Source organism: Otolemur garnettii, unplaced genomic scaffold (assembly GCF_000181295.1).
Source record: "Otolemur garnettii isolate 467f Iridium unplaced genomic scaffold, OtoGar3 scaffold00197, whole genome shotgun sequence".
Taxonomy (NCBI): domain Eukaryota; kingdom Metazoa; phylum Chordata; class Mammalia; order Primates; family Galagidae; genus Otolemur; species Otolemur garnettii.
Window position 1 is genome coordinate 2595498 of NW_003852592.1, and position 23577 is coordinate 2619074.

Consider the following 23577-nt stretch of genomic DNA (forward strand, 5'->3'; position numbering starts at 1 on the left):
GCAAGGAAGCTCTCAGGTCTTCACACAGCCTGTTCCTGTGCCATGTCCCCTGAATTCGACCAGTTTTATTTGCTAGTAAGTGTCCCTGTTGGCCTTGGCTGGTGGGTGGGCTTTGGCAGAAGTGAGCCTTACAGTCCTAAACTATAGGCAACACGGGGGGCCACACCACAAATAGCAACACAGGGTGAGAGTTAATTAATAATACAGGCAGTCCTGGCAGTGCTCATAACTCAGTGGGTAGGGTGCCAGCCACATACACCGAGGCTGGTGGGTTTGAACCCAAACCAGGCCAGCTAAACAACAATGATAACAATAACAAAAAAACAGCTGGGCGTTGTGGTGGGCGCATGTGGTCCCAGTTCCTTGGGAGGCTGAGGCAAGAGAATCACTTAAGCCTAAGAGTTTGACGTTGCTGTGAGCTGTGACTCCATGGTACTCTACTAAGGGTGACATAGTGAGATTCTGTCTCAAAAAAAATAATACTAAATGAAAACAATATAGGTGGTCCTGCCAAGACACAGACCTGGTATCCAGATCTTCAAATTTCTCAGGAAAAATCAACTTTAAACACCATGCCAGACTAACTTTGAACACCTCCTGCAAAAAAAAGAATCTAAATATGCCACATAATACTATGAATATTTATTTACAGGCATGGCTGAGGTCACAGAAAACAAGGAAAATCCTCAGGGGCTAACATTAAGGAGGGAAGTGAAATGCAGGGGCTTCGCCCCAGTTGATGTTGCCACATACCTGGGGAGAGAGGGGAGTTTTGAGTTTTAGTGGGTTGCCTCACGGAAGGAGCAGGAACTGAAACTCCTCCCCCCCGAAACCCCAAAGGATGACATATCCACTGCACATGCTGACTATAGTTGCTCTGTCCACTGGCGCAGTGAGAGAGAACAGGGTGGCCCTCCTGGCCTGGCGCAGCGAGGGAGAACAGGGTGGGCCCCCTGGCCTGCTGCAGTGAGGGAGAACAGGGTGGCCCCCCTGGCCTTCTGCAGTGAGGGAGAACAGGGTGGCCCCCCTGGCCTGCAGCAGTGAGGGAGAACAGGGTGGCCCACCTGGCCTGCTGCAGTGACGGAGAACAGGGTGGCTCACCTGACCTGGCGCTGGGGAAGCTCTATGGCGGACCTCAGCATCCCATGGATCTATGGTCTGAAATGTTAGTATTTCTACAGTTGGGAACCTCCTAAGGTGAGAAACTGAAACCAACATAAAATGTGGTCTCAAGTCAGTGATTCCAAGGGGTCCCTGTCAAACATATCCTTGCTTCAGGAAATCCTCAGGGACAGTTTTCAATTAAAGTTCCATTGAGGTATGTCACACTTCAAAAATTTGAAATTGTCCAAGAAGCCGTCTGCCAAGAGTTTGAGTCTGCACACAAGCTTTCTAAGAACTGTAGTTAATAGATGAACAAGTTTCTTTTAAGGTATTCAAGGCATACAGAAGGTACTACCAAATCCACATGGTGAGAAATACATTATCAAAAGAGACAAGGTAAATTAGAATTTCCTGAAATAAAAATAAACACAGTAAATAAATAAAATGATGGATGAGTTAATAAGCAAACTGGAAATGTCTGATGAGGGAATTGAACTGGAATAGGAAAGTAATGCTGCCACTTTGACTCTGGCATAAGATAGAGAATATGAAAGATGTAAAAAGGTAGGAAGAGAAAAATGAGAATGTTTCTCAATCAACTAACAAATTCTGGAAGAACAGCCTGGGAACTCCGGAACAAAAGAACACGGAGGGTAGGGTAGAGGGCACTACTGTCTGAAGAGATTAGAGAATTAACCAGAACTAATGGAGATGTGAACTTACAGATTCAGATACACACAACAAGACGTAAATGAAAGCTATTCCACGCTGCATGTTTTACAGTAACTATACAACACAGGAGAAGAAAATACCTTAACTAGAGAAAAAGAACTGTATATCCTGTAGGAAAAACACAAACCAAGAGTAGATTTCTCAACAACAGAAGCAGAAACCATAAGAATATAAAAAAAAACTTCAAAGTTTGTGAAAGAGAAAATTCTTTCACCTTAGGATTCTATACTTAAATTGTTAATATCCTTCACAAATGAGAACACTCACTTGTCCAAACTAAAACAAGAAACCTCCTGTGGACTCATAAAGACCACTCAGGTATGTTTTCCAGACAAATGGAAACTGATCACAGAAAGAAAAATGAGATGCAATGTGAAAAGTAAGGTTAGAATATGGGTAGTCTTTAATAAATCCTGACTACAGAAAACAACTCTAATGACAACAATGATTACATCTGGTGGTATAAAAGTTAGAAGGAACTGAAATAGTGAATAATGTAAGAAAGGAAGAAAACTCTAACATCCTCATATTCTTGAGGACAACAAAGATAATATTAGCACTAGAATCTGTACATTAAGAAATGCATGGCTAGGCATGGTGGCTCATACCTGTAATATTAGCACTTGGGGAGGCCAAGGCAGGAGGATCCTAAAAGTTCAGAAGTTCAAGACCAGCTTGAGCAAGAGCTAGATCCGTCTCTACTAAAAATAGAAAAACTAGCTGGGCATTGTGGTGGGTGCCTGTAGTCCCAGCTACTTGGGAGGCTGAGGAAGAAGGATTGGTTGAGCCCAGGAGTTTGAGGCTGCGGTGAGCTATGATGACTATCACGACTCCAATGTGTGTTAGCTTGGGTAACAGAGAGAGACTGTCTCCAAAAAAAGGAAAAATAAAAAAAGAAAAAAGAAAAGAAAGAAAGGGAAGGAAGAAAAAAGATGGGTATTAAAAGTATAAAGAGAACATCTAGCGATATAAATAAAAAGTGTGCCTTCTAAACATGGAGAGGAAAAAGAGTTACAGTTCAAAGAATCTGGAGCTCCAGGATTCTTTTATAATGACAAATAATTGAAATATACACACATGCATATGTGTACTGAATCCCTCCAAGGGCTGAATAAGACCTGAATAGTCCATCAGGCTGTAAACTCTGAGAGCCAGTTACCTACTCCAGGGTTTCTGCCAAAATTACAAAGACCCAGGGACATCAGGTGGCAAACCAGTGCTCACTCCTGCAGAGGTAGCCTCAGGCCTGTGGGACTCTTCATGCCTTTTGGCTTCACCTTGCTTTCTTAAATCACTGTGCATGAGTATTGTGGGGCTTAGCATCTGGGTGGCTGTGATCTTATTTCTGACTGACCGGACTATATCTATGTAATCTTTGGGCTCCTTGCTTCTGCCTCTTTTCCTTCAATTCTCATGACTATTCCAGTGCTGCCCATGGGGGCGGTGGGAGTGGGAGCCCAAGCACTCTCATCTTGATCATTTGGAAGAACTATATTTATTTCACTTCCAACTGCCAGTCTTGTTTTAACTTTTGTCTGCTCATTTGGTTTTTATTTTTACTTTAAAATGCATCTTAAACTTCTAGGGTTTCCTCTAAATCTTGTTGGTTCTAGGTTTTCTCTTTGTTCATTTTGACGCTTATTTGCAATCTCTTTCATTTTACCTACCTTTATCTTCTCTGGGGTTTTGAAATCACTTGACATCTAAATACAGTCTTCCCCTTAGTTTTAATCTTCCACTCACCCCATGGTTCCATTTTTGTGTTATTCTCTTAGTCTTCTCACTTTGATCTATGTTTGTATCTCCTTCTTTCCCTCTTCAGGCATTTTCCTTTATTCTTTACTGGATTCTGCTGTTAAGACCACATTATGTCCCCTAAGGAGACCTAGAGGCTTCTCTGTAGTTCTGCCTATAGCGGTGCCCTCAGCCCCCATGGGGATGCTTCCCTGCAGGAAGGCAATGTCCCCGCACAAGGTCAGGCTTGGTGGAATAGTGCCCTGCTGTCCCACCAGCCTCTCTAGAGATAAGCATCTTGAGTAGGGTCCAGGAGTCCTGGGCAAACAGTGCCCATACCATGTCCTGGACATGAGGAAACAGGTGGCCACAGGAGGCCCTGCAGGCAGCTTCTTCTCTGGGCAACAGAGGAGGAGCGGAGGGTGGGGGGCTACTCAGTCTGCCTCACCCAAGCTGGCAGCTGTTCACCTGTGGCCACCCACCGGAAGCCCCCACAACTAGCTCTCAGAATCCACAGGGGACCAAGCTGTGAGCTGAATAGGTATAAGTGAGGGCATCCTCTGGCCACACACCGCGCTCACCCAGCTGAATTGGAAAGTCTGGGGTGCGCAGATAGGAGTCTTTATTTGTTCCTGCCTAAGGAACCACAAGGGAATAAAGATGATGAAGCACAAAAAGTGCAGGCACTCCTGGCGCTGTGGGTGATGCTGTTCCCGGGTTCTGCTGTCTCTGGGTGCATCCTCCTGCAAGCGATAGAAGACGCAGTCCACAGCTGGCAGATTGCATTCAGTGTCCCTGGGCAGCCAGGACGTATGGAGACTGAGGACTTGTCCAGCCCTAATTCTGCCATCCAATTCCGTGGAGGCCTGTGCCCCTGGCGCCCCACAGAAACCCTGGCAATGAAAAGTGTGTTATTGCCCACTTCCCATTCACTTCCAGCGCTTCCTGGAATCACTCCACATGTAAGCCATAAGCACCTAAAGGCTCTGTTGGCATGGAGGACTTTGTGAAACCCAGCTAAGATACCTGGGTCTTGCGGGCTCAGCAGCTCATGCCTGTAATCCTACCGGTAGCATTCTGGGAGGCCAAGGCGGGTGGATTGCTTGAGCTCCAGAGTTTAAGACTAGCCTGAGCAAGAGCTGTCTCTAGTTGCACATTATGGTGGGCACCTGTGGTCCCAGCTACGCAGGAGACTGAGGCAAGAGGATTGCTTGAACCCAACGAGTTTGAGGTTGCTGTGAGCTGTGATGCTACAGCACTCTATGGAGGGCAACAAAGTATAACTCTCTCAACGGTCTCAAAAACAAACAAACCTGGGGGTCTTCTTGCCAGATGCCTCCTTTATCCTAATAACCTCCTGGCAGAACAAGTGGGGAGGCTGCAGGCTGCCTTTCTGCCACCCATGTTTTCTGCTCTGAGACTGGGGCCTAGTCCTCACAGGTGAGGGGGTCCACAGGGCTCCCCCCCACAATTTCAGAAACCATTGTGGTCTGCTTTGGGCCATCTGATTTGGCCTGCAGTTCTGGGAAGAGCCATTGACTTGGATGTCACAATATCAACAGATTTTAAATAAGCCAGAGCAATACCAATAGGCACTGTCAATCAGGAGTGGAAAGTCCTGGACTATTCCACAGGGGCCAGCCCTTCTCTCCAGCAGGGATTCCAGGGAAAGACCTTTTCCAGTGGGCCTTAAAATGACTTCAAGACACTTGAATTTTAGAAAGTTTATGGTTTAAAAATTTTTTTAAAGAAAGCTTGTAGTTTGAGATATTATTTCTTCAGTTTTTAAAGAAAAAAATTAAAGTGTCAATACTCCTGAGCACTGGCCACCCTAACTCTATTAGTATCAGGTAGGATTCTGGCTGTGCTTCCCCTCTTTGGGGTGTGTCAGTCAGAGGGGTTCTTTCTCCAAAACCTGGCTCAGTTTCCTGACAACTCTGACATGGCATCACCCTTGTATCTTTCCTTTCTGGGCACATGTGTGTGCTGTTTGGATGCATGGCATGGTATTTAAACAGAAGAGCTTTAACTTCATCTGAGTCTTCATGCCCCATTGTGATGTCCAGAGCATGGTCTCCCATAGAGAGTGCTGAGAAGTATTCTGTCAGCAAAAATGCCTGAATCAGGCTAGTGGGGCAAACTGAAACACAAATATGGATGGACGTCACCTAAAATCAAATTAAATTTAAACTTTACTTAAAATGTTGCAGTGGTGGCTGGGTGCAGTGGCTTATGCCTATAATCCCAGCCTCTGGGAGGCTAAGGTAGGAGAATCACTTGAGCCCAGGAGTTTGAGGTTGCTGTGAACTGTGGATGCCATGGCACTCTACCAGGGGTAACGAAGTTAGATTCTGTCTCCAGGAAAAAAAAAAGAAATAAAAAGAAAAAAGTTGTAGTGCCATTAGAAGAAGAAACCCCAAATGTAAGAAATTGATGTGGATACCTAAAATACACTCAAATTTAATTGCCAGGTTGAATGAGGGACAACCCAGGGTGTGGCTACCCAGCAACTACTCTAACCCTCCCTCCTGTCTCAGCCCCCAGAAGGGGCTCTAAACATTGAGGAAAAGCCTTCCTGCCCCACTATGCCTGACCTCTCAGTCCTGTGGGCCCCACTGACATCTCCCTTCTCCCATCTTCCCTGAGCGCACCTTGTGCTGGCTGTCCCATTCCTCTCTGGGTCTTCCCACCACTCTATGCCAGTCCTCTGTCCAGCCTTTCCTAACTCAACATCTTCCTGCCACACCCTGTGCCAAGGGCCACACCGTCTGGAGCTCCCTCACCTGACCTGTGTCTGTGAATGGCTCCATCATCTGGCCAAATCCCATTCCTGGGGCTACTTGCCCACACCTCCTTCACATGGTCACGTCAGATCACAGACACATTCTCCCACTCTTCTCCCTCGTCACCGTGGCCCATAGCATTGTCCTCTCTCACCCAGGCCACCTCAAACATCTCACAGCTCCTTTTCCACATGCTTACTTGGCTCATGCAGCAGCCACAAGAGTGTTTCAGAAAGATAGTGGATCTTGTGACACACCCCTGCAGAAACTCCTCCAGAGACGCTATTCCTGGGGTGTGGACCAGACCAAAGGCCTTAGCATGGCCCATGAAGCCCCTAGTATGCCACATCTGTCCAAAATCCTCACACACCTTCCTGTGTTCCAGCACCACCAATCTTCCTTGGAGTAAAAGTAACTTTTCATGAACTATAGGTTTTAAAGTTTGGACCTTGACCCATTCTAAGAAAAATGGCAATTTGAAAATTGATGCAGCCCCCAGAAGTCTTGTGGCCACAGATGGTGATGCAGAGCCTTGGCTGGGCGGCCAGCTTGTGTGGGTTTCATTAGCTTGGCGTCTATCCCTACCATTCACATTATTACTGGTGTGGTCCCTTCATGTACGAGCATCTTGATTTGCTCTCTGGGCTGGACATGCCGCAAGCTGCACAGCACTGACATGAGCCTCTGGAGACTGCACAGGAAGATAGCTGCCAAGCATAACAGCGCTCTCCCTGGAGCCCACGGACCTCAATACTTAGTAAGCAAACAGTCCTCATTAAGTTTCTTCAAACCAGGCATTCAGCAAATATGTGCTTGTCACTGTTCTCCATGGTGGCGTTATATCAGGGAACCAGCCAGAGAGGCGATTGTTCTGTGAAACTTACATGCTAAGGCAGATGTCCTCAGACTACGGCCCGTGGGCCACATGCAGCCCACCTAGGACATTTATCTGGCCCACTGGGTGTTTTTGCCACCACTACCTGTCCTGCTTAGCAGCCAACTCGTCCCGGGGCCCACAGTTCAGCCCTCCAACAGTCGGAGGGACAGTGAACTGGCCTCCTGTTTAAAAAGTTTGAGGACCTCTGCTCTAAGGTCTTAACAAGGGACTTGTGTAGCTAAGAGTCAGGGGAAAGCCAGCCCAGGGTAAGGGGACTGTGGGAGGCATTCCCAATGGGGCAACTGGGGGGATGGCTCACGCTGTTTCTGTGAGAACTCGGTATTGCACATCAGAAGCAGGCATGGATGAGCTTCTCGTGAGCTCCTGGTCTATTTTTACCTCCTGGATGCTGTGAGTCATGGAGCTGACTGTGTCTCCCTTTCATCTTTGCTGCTGCTGAGCTTACAGAAGCTTTAGATGCCAAAATACAGATCTGGGGTCCTGACCTCCCTCCTGGAGTAATCTCGTTTTCTAACTGTTTCCCTCCACCTTTTTAGCATCACCTGTGAGTTCAGTTAGTTGTTAACCAATCCCATCATGTTGCCACATGTCTGTCATGCCCTGGGTGATAAATGCCATGCAGAGGCCACCTACCCCCAGCTTGCTTCCATCCCTCAGTAGCAGCGAGTCTTCTTCTGGAAAGAGACACCACATGTCCTCCACAGTCCTTAGGAAGGGGAGCTGAGAAGAAAGTGTGGGGCCAGGTTAGCTCGCCAGCCTCAGTTGAAGAGCACAAAGCACTGAGATCCCCACCCTGAATATGAGTGCTCATGCACCCCAAAGAAGGTGTTCTTGCAGCCTGGGAGCAAATGTGAAAGGCTTAACACCATGACATCTTCAGTGATTGCTGAATACAATCTTATCAAAGTTCATATCCATGAAGATCTCCATGTATCAGAACGGAGAGGAGAATAAATATAAATGTGAGGAGGAAACTCCCTAGAATGTGTTCTCCAGATACATCAGAGGCACCTATCTGATGGTACTGTAACACACTTGCTGGGGCTCTGGTCCTCCTTCAGTGACCTTTGTATTTTATTATCTTTACTGGAGAGGACAGGCTCATGACTTCTGCCTTCCTCACCAGAAGCCAAGTGGCAACACACTGTGGTGGATTTGCATTCAATGTAGGCAATCAGCACGTTGTTAAGAAAGATTTGCCAGCAACACCCATGGAATGACACAAACTCTTAAAAGTCAAATAAATTAAAAAAAAAAAAGTCAAATAAATGTTGGTTTCAAGTGGTATTCCTTTCCAGCAGCATCTGCAGGAGATTCATTCATGAGGACTCTGAGAGGCTGTCTCCCTGACATTCCTTCCTGTATGCCCAGGTCTTTGTCTGCCCCAAAGAGGCTGGGACACTCTGTGAATACAGCTTATTGTATTCACAATTATGTATTGCTGCATAAGCAAAAACATCTCCTGAGTGACACTGCCTCCCCAAGTGACGTGTCAACCACTGCTCCTCACTTGTCCTGCATGGAATTCACATAGTGACCAGGAGAGATACAGATGACACAGTAGGGACTACCATTTCAACAAGGCTATGGTTCCCATGGTGGTGCTAATGACTTCCCAGAAGCTGGCCCTGAGGTAAAGATTTGAGTGTAAACAGTTCATTTGGGAGACAGTTCCAGAAGGCATTGGATGGGTAGTGGTTAGCAAGGTAAGGAAGAGAGGGAAGGCAAGAAAACATGTTTTGGTAAGCCCATTTCAGCTGCAGGCAGCTGGGGTGCAGTCCTGCTGGGAAGTCTGTGAGACCATGGAGAACAAGCAGCCAGAGACATCCCAGGAGTGAGGAGAGTCAAGCATTTGTCAAGCAGCCAGAGACATGACAGGAGTGAGGGGAGCCAGGCATTTGTCCACACACGCCCTGCCCATGGGTGGTCATGGGCTGCTTTGCAGATTGCTCTGGTGTAAGCTGAGCAGTCTCCTATTGCTGGAAAAGAATCCCCAGGTGGAAAGTCATTGGTGCCAACTGAAAGAGGCTTTAGGCTTGCAGGTTAGTGCATAGAAAGTACACTGTGGGCCACTGGCCTTATTTGCTCTGGTGCATAAAACTCACCTAGATGAGACACCGTGAGTGGATTCTTCTTTGACTGCATAAAATACAACCTACAGGGTTATGGGTATTATCCAATATCAGAGGCACAAAAACTGAGCACCTCATCATTCTGTAAAGTGGACATCATTATCACTGCCATGTTCAGAAGAGGTAATGGAGGTAACAGGGACATGAAAAAGGTCCCTTGCTGATGGCCAAACAGCTATTAAATGGTAGAGCTGAATTAGAACCCAGCCAGTGTGGCGAGCCTCTCTCCCTAGTCTCTGCTCCATAACATAGCTCAGGGCCTGAAATAAACCAGAAGGATGATAACAGAGTTCAGTGAACTGGTGGGAAGATCTTCACTGGCCCCCTCACTGCTCAGGAGTATGGCACACAGATATCTCAGCCCTTACCATGGCTAGTGTTTGAGGGATGATTGCAGGCATGACATTAAGGTCCCAATGGAATAGCCATTTTCAAGAGTTTTAATATATTACTTATAGAAGGACAGTGTTCAAAGCAAAACACATTTTACATATATAAGGTATCAAATAAACTTTATAATATCCATTAATAGATGAAATATTTAAATATGCCATGTACATAAGGAAGTAGATTCCTTTTGCTAAGAGCTTTAAATTATTTGAATATGCTTTCTTGCTTGAGAAGATCTTATTTTTTCCATTTCTTTGTTTTTTTAAGTTTTTATTTAGTAGAGTTGGTAAGACACTCCACTTCTGTTTCAATTTTCTTCACTAATTAGAAAACTCTCCCTTCGGGCTCCTTGGAGTTGTGCACACACCTTGTTGGCATAAGATCATGAAGCAATTTATTTTCCTTATGAGAAATGGATCTTCCATAGCACAGGTTTCCAAGTATGAATTCCATGTTCTGGAACATTCTCCTTGGGCAGGGTACTGGTGTTCTGATAAATACAACTGGTAGGACCATCATTTTAAAAGCTGAGCCTTAACTAAGCACTTTGTGGAGATAGACATGGAAGCAAAGTCTGAAGAGTGGCACCACCCTGTGCAGACACAGGCTGCATTTGGGTTTTATGACCCATAACAGGCTCCATACACATGACTTGAATTAAGACAGAGGCAAAAAGAAGAGAAGAATCTGCTCTTGTTTGCCAGCTAGAAATGTCAGACTCTCTTAAGTTGATGCTGAAATGGTCAAACAGTCCAATGTTGAGTGGAAATTCATGGGAAAAGGATAAAAACAGCACTTGCTACAATAAAAGGTATGCTATCCTTTCTTCTCCAGCATATAAGGGGTTTCTATATTTTTCTGCCATTTCCTATTAATTGTGCCAATTGTGTGTATTCATTTTTAAAGAAACATTAGAGTCACGTGTGGCATCATCCTAAATGCCATTTGTGAGATATGAATAAGCAAATCTGTTGCCTAGAGAACCTGGTCTGATTTTGTCAGCCAGAGGTATAGAAACTGACTTCTGAATCTTGGCAGCAAACCCAGAATGGTGAATGGCTGACTGGCTGGCCCTTCCCTGATGCCCTCCTTTGGGCCATTTCACCTCCCACTGACTCTGCGGAGAGTAGGAGGCAGGAGGAGAAAGTGATTACAGCACTTCTAAATGTGGCTATCTGTATAGAAACAAGCTTTGCTCAGAATCACTAAAATCAGTGGCATGGTTTATGGGGCACCTACTATCCCTACTCCATTGGATGATAATTGGAAATCAGCTTTTTATGTATTTATATCAAATATTCATAATGATCTTCATTGTGCTTTATAGAATTTTAAAATGATGGGTAAATAGTCAATCTTTGCTTTCTCTCCCACAGAGAACAGTCTCAGCTTGGAGAAGGTGTGGAGAACTGTTATTTGCATAGTCAAGATTCTCTGCAAATCTGGACAAGCACTGATCCAGCCCTTACATGTCACTTCTAATCAACCTTAAGTGCTATAAATGTTCATGCTACCTACTGCATGTTGGCATATATTGGCTGTTCTCCTGTAGTCATGGGCAACATCCTTAACTGTTATTTACTGTCAGCCCACAATACATCCCTGCCCAGGTAGCAGAGGTGGTCTTCACTGCCTTCCTGAAATAACAGTATTTCACTGGAAGTGAAAATGAGAGAGCAGAAAAGCTCATTTCCTGTTCCTCTTCTGACCGCTAACAACTGGGCTGGACCAGGAAAGATTCCAGCTCACCTTAGGTGATACTACTGCTTGTCCAGAGCAATTATTGTAGCCATTTGGATAAACAACTCCTCAAAACACTAAAAACAGAACTATCACATGGCCCAGCTATCCCACTTATGGGCCTCTATCCAAAAGAGGTGAGTCAGGATTGGGAAGAGACACCTGCATACCCGTGTTCACTGCAGCACTATTCACAAAAGCCATGAGATGGACACAGTCCAGGGCCTACCATGGATGAGTGAATACAGGAAGTGTGGCACATACACACTCTAAAATACTGCTCAACCTTAAAAAAATATCCTGCTGTTTGTGACATAGATGGATCTGGAGGGCACTGTGCTAAATGAAATAAGCCAGACACAGAAGGTAAAATACTATATACGTGATATGAGGAATCTACAATACTTAAACTTGGAAACAGAGTAAAATGGTAGTTGCCAGGGGCAGGGGGATGGATGGGAATGGGGAAATGTTGGTCAAAGGACATAAAAGTTTGGTTATATAATAAAAAATGAATAATTCCTAGAGATCTACTATGTAGCACTGCACCTCTGGCTAACAAGGCTGCATCATAAAACTTAACAGTTTGTTAAGAGACTAGATCTTGGCTCGGTGCCGGTAGCTCAGCGGCTAAGGCACCAGCATATACACTGGAGCTGGGGGGTTCGAACCAAGCCCGGGCCTGCCAAATGACAATGACAACTACAACAAAAAAATAGCCGGGCATTGTGGTGGGTGCCTATAGTTCCAGCTACTCAGGAGGCTAAGGCAAGAGAATCACTTGAGCCCAAGAGTTTAAGGTTGCTGTGAGCTGTGATGCCACAGCACTCTACCTAAGAGGACATAGTGAGACTCTGTCTCAAAAAAAAAAAAAGACTAGATCTTATGTTAATTGTTCTTATTACAAATAATAGTAATAGAGGGTAGGAGGAAACCTGTAGAAATGATGGGTAGGTTTATGGCATGGATTGTGGTGGTGCACACGTATCTCCAACTAATCAAGTCACGTACACTACCATATACAGCCCTTTGTCCTCATTCATACCTCAATAAAGTGCACTGCTTTGTTTTGCCAAGTCCACTGATGGCTTGGATGCCTCTTCAAGGTCTAGGCTATGATGTCACCATGTGGGGAAACCACCCTTGAATGAGGGTGGTTTGTTTATCCAAATAACTTGTCAGTGCCTTGGGCTGACAGCAAAAGTCTCTCCGCATAAGAGTGCGTACTGAGATTTCAGACTAAGATCACAGAATCAGACCATTCAGACTGGGAAAGCTGTTTACTGTTAGTATTTAGCCATTTTCCCATTTGGCTGTGGCAGAAGTGAATCCACTGATCACACATCAAGTTGGAACAGCACCTGGCGTTCACACGCTTACTGGGCCCATTTGCTTAACTCTCTTTTCAGCCTCTGTTCTTGATATCTTTCACTTGCTCCTGGCTTTTCTGTTCAATATCAGTGGTTTCCAGTGTTGTTTAAAGCCCTGGTGTCCGTTTCACTTTGGGCAGAGACCCAGTGTCCCTAGAGACTATGTGGTGCAAACATGAAGGTCAAGGGTCCCTTACTCTCCTTCTGAAATCTAAGACTTCCCTTTCTGATTATAAAAACCCCACTGAATTAAAAGGAGAAAAAAATTGCTTGATTTATCCCAATCATCTCAGGTGTTTCAAATATGTAAGAACAAAAGAATAAAATTTTGATAAATTCCATGACTCTGAGAAAATATGAGCTAGAAATGAGATAGCTAATAATGAAAACCGTATTTGTGCTACATTGAAGATATAAAACTCTTTAATGAGCCCACTAAGGCTGGATCCAGGGTGAAGACACTAAAAGGTACCTTAGGGGGTGGGGATAGAAATTAAGAATTAGAAGTAGATAAAAGTTGTATCACTGAAGAAAAACTAAGGGTGAAAAAATGCTTTAAATATCTAAAAAGTATAAAAGCAGCATTGTGGGAGGTGCCTATAGTCCCAGCTGCTTGGAAGGCTGAGACAAGAGGATTGCTTAAACCCAAGAGTTTGAGGTTGTTGTGAGCCACAATGCCAGGACACTCTACTCTGGTGGCACAGTGAGACTCTGTCTCAAATAAATAAAAAACAAAAGTATAAAAGCAAACAAATCCCCTCCGAACTCTGTTGGGGAATATTTTGATTTAGCTTCATGGTAAGATGTCATATGTGGAAAAAATAATAGTTGTATTGGTAGATTTAATAAAGGAAGAACCAAAATTAATATTTACAACACTGTGCTGTATAATTTCACACACAATTATCCCAGGTGATCACCTTGCCAACCCAGCAGTAATGAATTACAATGCCTATTGTATACATAAGGAGACAGATGTTCAGAAACAAAACAGTAACTTGCCCAAGTTCTGTTATGCCCAGGTTACGTCCATTATCAAAGCCCATGTTCATTCCAGCATATAAATCCCATGTTTTTGGAATCACAAGAATAAAATATTAAGGAATAAATTTAACAAAATAAATGAAACACTTGTACAGTGAAAACTCCAAGACATCATTGGAAGGAATTACAGAACAAATAAACAAATGGAGAGATACCTATGTTCCCAAACCAGAAGACTTGACATGGTTATGGAGGCCACACTTCTCAGACTGAGCTGCAGAGTCAGTGTAATCTCTGGCAGCACTCCAGATGGCTTATTGCAGAAACTGTTAAGTGCACCCTAAAATTCATATGGAAATAGAGGGGCAGGGCTTCTCTCTTAACATTCCTGAATCTAACAGCTTTTGACCATAAAAATAACAATCTCCATTTATCAGGCAGTTACTGTTTGCCAGGCATTAGGATAAGGGTAAAGCGTACCATGCCAGGGTGATCTTGTGTGAATTCCTGACAACTTTAGGATTATATTCCTCTCACCATGTGTGAAGACAGCAAAGTTTGAGTTCTGGGGCTTGAGCCTCCTCCTGTCCAGATAAGCCCCAACTAGCACGTCGCTAAGCAGTCCTCTCTGGAGTGCTCAGTCCAAGCGTGACTGGCACCGTCCTCAGTCTGGGTTAGTCTTAGAGGAAGGCAGAGCATCACAGCTGCCCTCCTGACCCCCAGGCCACATTCCCAGCTCACTGCTATCACCCAACAGAAATCTCTGGGCTCAGGAATTGGAAGGAACTGTGGCTATAAATAGGGGAAGGTCTGAGAGATAAAACAGAGTGGGGGTAGCAATAAAGGAACAGTGTATTATTATGTGCCTCCCAAAACAAGCAGTGACTGGGAATGGGACCCCTTAAAAGTGGTCAGGTGGCTGGCTTTGAGTAGGCTGGGGATGGAAGGAAGCAGGGCTGGCCTAAAGTGACTTAGTGTAATAGTGAGGGTAGTCCTGTCTTCTAAAATACCTGATAAGAAACCCATCCTACCTCATGTCTCTGAGAATGTCATGAAAGTCTGATTCACAAAACTATCTGGCAAATCCCATCTCAGGAGGGAGCAAGTACATGCTTTGCACCACAGGTGCTTCATACCTGTGTCTTGGTTTACATGTACACAGGGCTCAAGGACCTCTCAGGGATGACAAGTGTCCCCAGTACCCAGCTGAGATATCCCTCCTAGGGTGCAGCTCTTCCCTTAGTGTAGGACACCGTAGTGTAGGACAGACCTCTGCCTTCTTCCACCAGCCCATCTGTCCCCTCAAACCACATAGGCATCTGAGTGCCTTCTGGGTGTCACATATGATTCCATGTCCTGGGGTGGGAGCAGAGAGCACACCAGACATCCCTGCCTGGAGGAGCATATAGCTCAGTTGCTCCATCTTAAACTCTGGAGTCATCATCCACACATCTTTCCGTCTTGACCCCCAGCACCTCCAATACCTGCTTCAGCCTGGCCCCATTAAGTCTGGCCTGCAGCAGCTGCCTCCCAACCCCTACACACCCCAACCATTCAACTCCCTTGCAGCAAAGCAGGCCATTGTGGAAAGGGTCATGGGACACCCCCCACTGTGCATACCCTGCCATGGTCCCCCTTAGGTGCATACACAAAATCCAACCGTCAGCTTGAACCCAGAGAACAGTCTGGCCCTGCCTATTGCCCCATACACCTCCTGTGGCTGGACACCTCCCCCAGATCACCACGTGTGTGCCTGGCTGTCCCTGCCACCCCTGCCCATTCCTGCCTGCTCCTGTGACACTGGCTTGTTTCCACTGCAATCCCGCACCAAGGCCTTCACATCTATGCCTGGACCTTTCCTACCACTGAAGCCTGCTGCTAACTAGTCCTCTGTGTGCTTTAGAGTACTAACAGCGTGTTGATGGCAGAGCCCTTGGCTTTTGCATGACATCCCTGCACTGGCACGCTGCCAAGATAGAGCCTCAAATGGTCCTTTGTCAGTAAATGTGCCCCAGACAACCAGAGACCAGTCAAAGCAGCCCCTTTGGGGGAACTTCTATGGAAGAATGGTCTTAAAATCTCCAGAAAGCTAATATGGGAAATTATTACTTTAAAAGATATTTAACATCAAGGGAAAAGCCAGTTTAAACAAAGCATTTAAACCAGGACCCAGATCTCACAAGGCTGTGTGCATATGCACCTTCACACAAGAACCAAAGGACCTTCATTTCAAGGGAAAAACCCAGGGCAGGAAAGTGAGCACATTCAGTCTTTAACAAGATTCAGATTATAATTACAAGTGTGAACTAATTATCAGAGTGAAAAAATGGTCAAATATAGTTTAGGATTGCTCCTATACTTCTTCTGAAGAAATTGACAGTGACTGGAAGACAATGACTTCTGCAAAATATTCAAAGGCTTTCCTAAATTTTCTGAGGACACCTTTGATATCCTTGTATTTCTCAGTGTCCGATGTGCCTAAAGCCTTTGTGTATTAGTGGGGTCCCACCAGCAGGATTATTGTAATCAATGTTCCAATCCCACTAAAAGCCATGCCCCAAGATCATTTACACCAACACTCTGAATTCCTGTCATTATTCAAAATATGCCAGCTCCTTTTGCTTAGAGGGTATGGCTTTCAGGTAGAAGGATAGACTGGATCTTGGTCGAAAGAGGCCCTGGTTAGGGAAGGCGGGCTGCAAAGGAGCCTGGGGTGCGGACAGTGAGCTGGTAGTGAGTCCCCCATGGAGGATCTTCATGCTCCACTAAGGAGGGAAGGGCTGTCTTGAGGGTCCTACCTGACTCTGCTCAGTGCTGCAGGGTAGGGATGAGCAGACCTAACTCAACCCATGCTCTGACAAAAGCAGGTGTTCCTATCCTTTTTCCTGTCTGCTATCCTGGGGTTTTGTTGTTCTGTTTTGTATTCGGCACTTGGAAGTTTGCCAAAGTCTCTGAAGTAAAACTGGATGACAGTGCACACATTCCTGATAGTGGCAAGCAGCTGACCTCAGACCAAACAGAGATGCACCCCAGCTAAAATCCCAGCTCAGCTGAACCACCCACCCCATCCCTGCTCTCCAGCCCATTTAATGCCCATCCCTCTGTGATGGTCACTGGGCTGAGGGCTGCTGTCTGTCCCCAGTGTAGCTGCTTGGCAGAGCCTAGCTGTGACAGGGGACCATCGGGCCTACAGGAAAACAGGAAAAGGGATGGATAGGGGTAGAAAAGGCACTCTTCACTGTCCCTGTGGATGCCTAGGGGTTCACTGCAAGCTCTGGTCAGACACCTTTCTCTCCTGGGTTACCTATTAGCTGGGTGTCCTCAGTAGCTGTGTTCCCCACCTGGCCTACCCGCTTGTTAGGCAGAGGCAATCATGGCCCATGCCACATCTGCAGAGAATGTCTTTCTTAGACTCGTTTTTATGCTCTTTATCCATCTTTAGGATGTTTCCTTCTTGTATTTTTACAATTCTTTTTTTTGCTTTTGTTTCCACGGTATATTGGCATTGAAAGAAACTATCAGCTTCTTGGTGACAGTGTGAGCCCATAGTGTTCTCAGAAAGCACATGACATAAACCATGACATGCATAGATGCCTGGGGGTTTTCCACCAAGTAAACTGTTTTCAGTCATAGCCACACTTTTAACATTCCCCAAATATTCCAGTGTACTGTCACATCAGCTTCCTTTGCTGACATTAGGACTGGGTTTTCTACTTTGTCATTAAACTCTAAGGTACATATTAGTGTGGGGTCTGAGCCTGGGAGCCAGACAAAGCCAGACACAACCACTTCCCCCAGTGCCAGGAACCCTGACAGACCTTCCCCTGGGTCTTCCACAGGGACAATGACAAAGTCCTTCCCTTCTGCAGCCCTGGCTCTGCCGTCGTGGCCTGAGATTGTCAAAATCAGGAGTTGATGAAGTCAAGGTGACAGCATCTGAGGCTCTTACCCTTTCATCTGCTCACCTGCCCACCTGTCAGGAGTGAGTTCACATTATTCTGACGTGACGGGTTCTGCACAAAGACTCCAGTGTCCTGCTCTCCGCTGGCTGTGCTCAGCGTATTCTCCCAGCTTGCACAGTTCTCTATTCTCCAAGGCCATCCTAGGTGGCTGGCTGACATCTGCCTCCCATCCTCAGTGTCCACCGGGAGCCTGCTGCTCCCTGGCTCCCAGCAGAACTTCTGCGGCCGTAAGAAGGGCTCTGACCAGCCCATTTCTCCAGAGCTGGCCTCAGCTGAGGCACCACCCAAGGACTACTAAGCCACAGTTGTCTCTCTGACCCCTGCTCAGTGCCAAACCTCCTAAGCACTGCACATTTGTGTCTCAGGTAATCACCATGACCCATCATACAGAGAGCATGAACTGGTCTTCAGGCATAAGGAAACAGACACAGAGAGTGAGCCGGGATCCTAACCTGGAACACTGACTGCAGACTCCAGATATGGCCTCACTGAGGCCCAACACTGTCCACTGCCCCCCAGTCCCAGCCCACCTCTCCCATGCTGACTGTGACTTGGTTTCCCCTCCTCTTAGCCTCTCTCTGTTTCCAAAATGCCACAAGCATATCCCATCCTCATGGGCTCATAGGCAAAGAATAACTGCTATTTTAGGTGAAATGGCTCTCTATAAATAAAAATCAAGAAGCTGCAAAGACAAGCTTTACATAAAGTACTCTGGGTACTGTGATCTCTGTACCTCATCCAGGCATGGAAACACACTGATCACCCTAAAAAGGAACCAAACCACAGAGAAAAATCCCCTTAGCCTTTCCTGGCAAGCCCCCACCACTGCCCAGAACAGTGCTGGATGGAATGGAAAAGGACTGCACTTGGCCCCCAGTCATCCTGGAGTGCTCCCCACTGCCCCCCTCCTCTGTTATAGGTGAGTGCAGATGGACCTGGCTTGGAGGAGCCTGGATGAACTAGGACCTGCAAATCCTGGCGGCCGGGCCTGGTTGGTAAAGACATGAAACATCCCATAAGGATTCTTACAACAATCCAATGGCTGTGGCCAGCATGCGCTCTCTGACCTGGCTTGGTCTGTGCACCTGTCTGCTGTCCTCTTGGCTCAAGGCCCATCTGGCTCCCCAAGGGCAGCTCCCTCTGTGAAGCAGAGACGTTCACTGACGCAGGGATTTACCAAGCAGGGGATGTATGTGTGTGTGCAAATGTCCATGTATGTGCATGCAAGTGTGTATATGTACGCATGTGAATGCACATGAATGTGTGTTTGTATGTGTTTGTATGTACATGCACGTGTGCATGCATAAGGGTGGGAAGATGACTCCCATGTTTCTAAACCATTGCCTCCTAAAAGAAGCTAGGTGTCCAGTTCTGGGGCAGCCTCCACAGGAGCTTAGCCCTTCTAAGACCAAGGAACAGGGCCAAGTCCCAGCAGGGAAACGATGACTACCGGGAAAGAAGCTTTTACCCAGAATAGGTAGAAAGTCCTGCTGCCAGGGTCAGTGCCTCCATCCCCAGCTGTGAGGGTAGGCCTGGCCCCTCCACCAAGCGCCCTGGATTGCTCTGGCACCACGCCTGGTGGTAAGAGCAGGTACAGGAGCAGTGCTTCTAGTCCTGGCCGGAGTCTCCTTCCAAACTTAACGTCTATTCTGAGACATATGAACCACTCACAGCTTGGTCCAACTCGGCTCTTCAGACACCTGAGCCTCCCTAGAGGGCTCTCAGCAAAGCTGAACAAATGGGGACTCACCTTGCCTGGGCAGAAGCCAGTGCAATGTTCAGGGCAGGGCCCCATAGGCCCCAGCAGGGCAGAAGAGGGCTATCAGCTTGTCTCTGGACCCTGGAGGGTGGCTTAGGGCAGATGAAGTGTCCACACCACTCCTCCCTGCCTGCCTGGCTAGCCTATCTTTGTTCTCAGCACACCACCAGGGGGAAAGAGCTATGGTGAGTTACAAACAGACATCAAGGGAGGTCACCCCACTAGACGCTGTGCCAAGCATTCTATGTCCACAAAAAGAAATGTTTGCCTGGAGCGCCACATCTGGGTCAGCACAGATGCAGCACCTCCAGGGTGTTTTGCTATTTACAGGGTCTCAAGGAGCCTTGCTCCCACGTTTCCTCTCTACATGAGCAGTAAGTGATCTGCTGAATTCCCTCCCGGCATCTGCTCAAGGGCTCCATTACTGAATTGAGTATATGTTCTCATGCAGGGATGTTTCTAGTTCATTTTTTTTCTAGCCATGCATTATTACTTACTATGTAACAAACTACCCCAAGAGTCAGTGGGTTAAAATTGAAGCTATTTTATTTTCTGGGTCAGCAGGGGGAGCTGGACCAGGTACCTGGGCTCTAGGCTGGTCTCTTATGGGGTTGCTGATGTGCTGCAATCTCTGGGGATTAAGGGCACATGTTAGCCTCACGTGGATGGTATGAGTGACAGCTGTTGGCCATGCCACAATCAGAATGGGCCAAGGACCAATGCAGCCATCCAACCAGCTGCACTGGTGCTATTCATCTCTGTCTCAGTTCCTGACTTATGTACCCAAACACTGCACCATGTTCTAGAACATATTTTTAAAACACAACTTGACACACTAAAAATTTATACTGATGGAAAATAATTAAGACCATGGGTCTTAGTCTATTATGTTGCTATAACAGAATATCTGAGACTGGGTAGTGTATAAAGAAAGGAGGTTTATTTAGCTCACAGTTTTGCAGGCTGGGAAGTTCAAGGTCATGGCCCTGGCTTCTGGCAAGGGCTTTTGCACTATATCATAATATGGCTGAGGTCAGAGAGGAAAGAGACAAGGGCGAAGACCAACAACCCCAAGGAGGAACTTTATGACAATTGACCCTCAGGAACTAATGCCTGCCCAGATAACCAATCAGCACCAAGCCAGGCAGGAGGGCCAGCCCCTGTAACCCAAACTCCTCCCACTAGCCCCACCCCCAACACCCCCATACTGGGGATCAGATTTCAACAGATTTTATGGGGACAAATAAACCATATGCAATTATACTACTATGGAAAATCCATATATGTGCTAAGCAAAAATGGATCTAAATAATTTTCTAAAAAGAAAGGAATCTACTACTTTTTATGTTTTGCATGATCCAAAGGCCTCCTGTGTGTACAGCAAGTAATCCAGACATTTTTTAACATTTGTATCATACCATATTTTCTAAAGGTGGCCACAACAGTATTTCCTACCCATACCTATTCCATGATGTGGCTTTGGTACCTCATTCAGTGAGAGATGGCATCTCTGCCCCCTCCATCTGAGTCTAGGTGGGTTTGAGAGTCACGTGTCTCAAAAGAAATATGACAGAAGTGATGCTATGTGTCCCAAGGCTAAGTCAATTAAGTTCATGCAACTTCTCTCTTGTGTTAGGGAACTTAAACTGGAGCCCTGAGCTGCCACTTAAGAAGTCCCCATGCTGTGAAGAAGTACAATGAAGTCCACATGGAGAAACCACACTGAGAGCTCCTCAGGTCTCACAGAGTTGCCCAGCTGGTCCCCAGTGGCTCCAGATACCCTCTGACTGCACCTGCAATAAGTGACCAGAGTCAGACACACCCAGTCAACCTTTCAAACTCCCTGGACCTCAGAAGTTTTCATGCTTTTAGTTCTGGGGTACACTCTATATGTAGCAGTAGGTTGCCAAGATTGTGTGTAGCTAAGTCTGACTCCATCTGTTTCTCCAATGCCAGGTGGATCTGAGTAAACACTGTGGGTACAGACTGGGTTCTGAAGCCAACCACAATTTCTCATCCTTGGTACCCCCAGGCCTTTTGGACCTCTGACCCTCCTCCTGTACCCTCTGCCTGGAAAATCCCCTCTTTCTACTCCTTTGGTCTAACCATCACTGCTTGAGTCTAGCAGGGTGTAGCCAGAGGATTCACCCACTTCTGGTTAGGGGCCTCTTCCCCACATCCCCACAGCCTCTCCACCCACCTTTATCATCATACTTGGACCTGTCTCTAGCACAGTGAAACCACACACTACCAGGCAGGGCCTTATATCTGAGGCAGATGGACATGCAATATATGCTGAGTACACTACTTTGGAAGCACGTCTCCTTATCGTGGGGCTTAGCGCTGTGCCTGCCAGCCACAGAGAACAGCGCCATGTATCTGCACACTCCGAGGACAGGACCCCCAAGAGGTTTTCCATAGTACTATGGTTTGGATATGGTTTGTTTGTCCCCATCAAATCTCATGTTGAAATCTGATCCTCAGTATGGGGATGTTGGGGGTGGGGCTGGTGGGAGAAGTCTGGGTCACCCTCCTGCCTGGTGCTGATTAGTTATCCCCAGGCAGGGAGTCCTGGGTGTGAGCACAGAGCAGGTCTCTTTCAAGAGGAGGGCAGGTAGCCAGGGGACGGGAAGCAAGAGCAAACACTGGGTGCCAGGATGTGGGAATATGGGATTAAGAAACAACTTTTAAGTGATGTCAGAGGGAAAAGAGAAAGTAAAACAATTTCTAGTTTCTCAACTCGTATTTCCTAATCTAAAGAGTAATAAATGATTAAATTGAAAATCAGGAAAGTAATTAACAAAAGAAGTGAAACCCATACCTAACCCTGTAGCGGGAGCTGTGCATGGTTGTGTCAGGCCCTCCCTGGTGCTCTCCTGCACTGGCACACCCCTGGACGCATGTTTTGTCTCATTGCAGCCTGACTGTGCTCCCATGTTTTGCAAAAACACCCATCACTTGGATTCCAGGAGGCTGCAGCTCTCCCATGCCCCCAAATAGGTGTGAGTGAAAAATGTAACCACAAAAGTATATCCATTTTTAATGGAATAATTTTAATTCTAATTAATTATCTCCGTAGGATAGCTGTGTTTAAACTGAGTTTTTTTTAACTGCAAAAACAATGCATTTATTTTTGTAAATTCAAATGATACCAATGTACAGAAAGAAAAAACCATGGAAATTCTGATTTCCATTCTCTTTCTCACAGCTATGCACCATCTACAATGTGGGAAGCTGCTCTCACGAATCCTATGAATGGATTTCTAAACTATACTCCCAGGAAGCAGCATGTTCACATAAACTTTAAATACATTTTTCTTTGCCTTTCTATCCTCATTAGTTTATCAAGGATGTTCATCCATATAAAATACACACCAGGAGGCCCTGGCCTTGACCTGGGCCTAGGGATTGACTCAGCTCTGTTCCATTTCCATCATGGTAACTACCCCCTCTTGACAGGCACTTAGGTTTTCCTAATACTTCATTACTTTAGGTCAAGATGCACAAACTTTACATGTATCTTCAAATAAGTGCTTAGTATCTTAGCTATGGGGCCAATGACATAAGGAGAGGCTCTCAGGGAACATTTCATAGTCATCTTCATGACCACACTCAGCCACCAAGAGACTCCAGCATCTACCTGAGTGCCTCACTCACCTGAGCAGTGCCATGTTTAATGTATACAACGTTTTGGAGGGAAGACGCGTCTTCCCAACTGCAATGCACACTCTCACAAGTGCAAGTGAAGAGGAGCATACATTTTCCATATATTTGTTTGCTTATTTATCATTTGCACTTCCTCTTCTAGCCTTTTTCTCCCTTCATGAGCTCAGTTTTTAACAGGTTGTTAGTATTTTCTCATCATTGGCTCTGTGAGAATTCCATGTATTAAACATTTGTAATTTGTGCCAAATGTTTATTTCCAGCTTCTTATATGCTTCATAACTTTGTTTACAGTGCTTATTATGCAGAACATGTAATATACATTT